Here is a 3,395-nt window from a genome sequence, read left to right as displayed (position 1 = left end):
TGAGAAACTCACCCCACCCTTCCTCCCGCAGGACACTCAGAGTGGCTTTGGAGGTGGTCGGGAGTTGATTGAGGCCTGGGCAGAGGGGCATGGCGGTTGCCAAAACCTGAAAAGGCATCCATTTTCAAAGACCAAAGCCGAGTGTGACAGGACAGCAGTCTTTTCTGCCTGCAGCCACCAGAGTCCTTGTCACACTCTGTGGGAGGCTCCTGCTAATGGAATTACGCCACTCACGGAGATTTCTCAATTAGCTCTTGGGGAAAACTGCTAACGTGGAACTTTCATCAGGATTCCTCCCACTCAGTTTTGTGTTCATTTCTCCTGAAGATCACATTTTCCGCACTTGGTCAGGTCCTCACTGTGGGCTCCAGAGCCCGTGGGCTCAGCAATGGCCATGAAGGCAGCTGCTGGGTCTGTGGTGGGAGCTGTGCACCCAACCATGGCCCCTCCTCCTTGGCTGAGCAACTCGTGGGTTGCAGGCAGGGGCTACCCTGGCGGGGTACCTGCTGCCCTCCCAGTGGCCCCAAATTGAGGGACGTGTGCTGGAAACCTCAGGGCCAGGGAAAGTCAGTGATTTGCTGAGCCCCAAATTGTGGGCAGCTGGGGAGGGAAAGTTGAGAGGATCTTGGTTGCGGCTCTCTCCCAGGCCAGGCCGGTGGGGCTGGTGGCCTGGGAACTGGAAAAGGGAGGCCTGGTGGGTGGGAGCTGCAGGCTGAGTGTGGGGTGGTCAGGAGGAAACTCAGCCTTCTGACTGATGGGCGCCCACCCACAGCCAACCATGCACCCTGCTGCAAGCCTCTGGGAGGAGGGAGAAGTGGCCTCGGGGCCCCCACACGTCATAGCTTGGGCCTCTCACTGACCCCTCTCCTCCTGGGCTCGCTGCAACTTCCTGAATGTTTTAAATGTTCCCATGAAAACACAGGGAAATGAATGGGGCTTTTCCTCATGGAAAAGCCCAGAGGAGAAGGCCTACGTCCTCTGGAACCAGACATAACAGGCCTTGTGGATGAGGCTGGAGTGAGGTTTCTTAGTCTAAAAGATTCAATCCATTGCAAGGCCTTTCTATAGGTTAGCAGGAGGGCCCCATTGCAGTAATGCACGTTCAGCTGCTGTTTTTCTAGCTCAAAAAGAAGTCTCAAGCCTGACATGGTGGCTTATGCCTGTAATCCCAGCACTTTGGGAGGCTGAGGCAAGCGGATCACTTGAGACCAGGAGTTCAAAACCACCCTGTGCAGCAAAGTAAGACTTTGTCTCTGCACAAAATAGAAAAATTATTGGCTGGGCACGGTGACTCAGCCTGTGCTCCCAGCACTTTGGGAGGCTGAGGTGAGAGGAATACCTGAGCCCATCGGTTCGAGACCAGCCTGGGCAACTTGATGAGACCTTGTCTCTATGATAAACTGAAAAATTAGCTAGGCATGGTGGCATGTGCCTGTAGTTCCAGTTACTTGGAAAGCTGAGATGGAAGGATCACCTGAGCCCAGCAGGTCAAGGCTGCAGTGGCCGGGAGCGTGCCATTGCACTCCAGCCTGAGCTGAACAAAGTGAGACTCCAACTCAAAAAAAGAAAAGAAAAATTATGCAGTCATGGTGGCCCACCACTGTGTAGTTCCAGCTACTCAAGAAACTAAGTCAGGAGGATCACTTGAGCCCAGGAGGTTGAGGCTTCAGTGAGCTGTGATTGTGCCACTGCGCTCCAGCCTGGGCAGGGCAGTTAGACCCTGTCTCAAAAAAATTTTAAAAAGGAAGTCTTCAGAGTTCTAAGTTCAGGCCCTTGGGCCCTCCCAAGGAGAGGCCCAGCGACTGGGATAGGAAGTAGGAGAGGGCTTGAGAGTTGGAGCTCGACTGAGAGTGTAGAAAGCTCTTTGTCAGTGTAAAGCTAGCCCAGAAGCCTCGCTCTCCACCAGGTACAGGGTCTGTTGGCAGAGGCAAGGGGCAGGCTTGCATGTGAGGAGCCACCCAGCCCCTAAGGAGAACCAGGCGGCAGCCTGTGCTGTGTGGCCTTGTAGAGCATGGTCGCTGGGGGCTTGCTGGCTGCTTTACGGTGTTGACACATAAGCTTTTGCCCAGTGCCAGTTACTGCCCAAGTGGAACTGGAACCTGGACCCCAGGAGGTGTGGTGATGGCACACAGAAGTCCATGCACCTCAGGAAGTCCCTGCAGTGCCCTCAACAGGTTTGCTGCCCTGATCCCATTGGTTCCCAACCTAGGGTCTTTCATGACTCAGGAGTGGGGGCTGCCTCTGCAGCCCTGGACCAAGAACAGAGCTTGAACAAGCTCAGTGGGGACCAGCAGGGTCATCACAGACTTTGAGAGGAATCAATTTTGACTTCCTTTAAAATTAGGTTTTGGACACTAAGTATTCAAGGGAGAAAGGTGTTCTGGAATGCATAGGTCTCTCTTTCTCTTCCTATTTCTCTCTCTGTCTCTCTCTCTCTCTCCATATCTCTCTCTCTCTCTCTCTGTCTCCTATAGACATACACTCTCACACATCTCTCACACATAGACACTACCAAAGACAACTGGATACAAGAGAGATGAGACACGAGTTCCTGGCAGCTCAAGAGGCTGTGCTGCCAAAAGTTATTTCTTGTAATTCTGGAGGTTGGGAAGTCCAAGGTCAGGGGTCCATGTCTGGTGAGGGCCGTCTTGGCACATCACCCAGTGGCAGAAAGTGGAAGGGCAAGAGCAGGTTTGTAGGAGAGAGGGCACCTGGGGGAGAGTGGGAACAGGCAAGAGATGCCAAACATGCTTTTATAACAAACCCACTCTTCGGATAAAGAACTCACTCCTGGCCAGGTGTGGTGGCTCACACCTGTAATCCCAGCACTTTGGGAGGTGGAGTCATGAGGATTGCCTGAGCCTGAGGGTTTGAGACTGGCCTGGCCATAACATGGCAAGCCTCGTCTCTACAAATAATCAAAAAATTAGCTGGGCATGGTGGTGCATGCCTGTAGTACCAGCTACTCAGAGGCTAAGGCAGAAGGGTTTCCTGAGCCCAACAGGTCGAAGCTGCAGCAGTCATGAGCATGCCACGGCACTACAGCCTGGGTGACAGAGTGAGACTCCAACTCAAAAAAAGAACTCATTCCCATGATAATGACATTAATCTATTCATGAGGGCAGAGTTGTCAAGACATCATCATCTCTTTAAAGGTCCCACCTCTCAATGCTATTGCATTGAGGATTAAGTCTCCAATACATATTGAGGGACAAGTTCAAACCATCCTTGAGCCCCCAAATTCATGTTCTTCCCTCTATGCAAAATGCATTCCTTCCATCCCAATAGCCTCAAAAGTCTTAACTCATTCCAGCATCAACTCAAAGTCCCAAGCCCAATGTCTCATCTAAATCAGATATGGGTGAGACTCAAGGCATGATTCATTCTGAGGCCAA

This window comes from Carlito syrichta, unplaced genomic scaffold, assembly GCF_000164805.1.
Source record: "Carlito syrichta isolate Samal-C Ts95f unplaced genomic scaffold, Tarsius_syrichta-2.0.1 Scaffold256582, whole genome shotgun sequence".
Classification (NCBI taxonomy): Eukaryota; Metazoa; Chordata; class Mammalia; order Primates; family Tarsiidae; genus Carlito; species Carlito syrichta.
The sequence above is the reverse complement of the archived record's forward strand: the minus strand, read 5'-3'. Positions refer to the sequence as shown.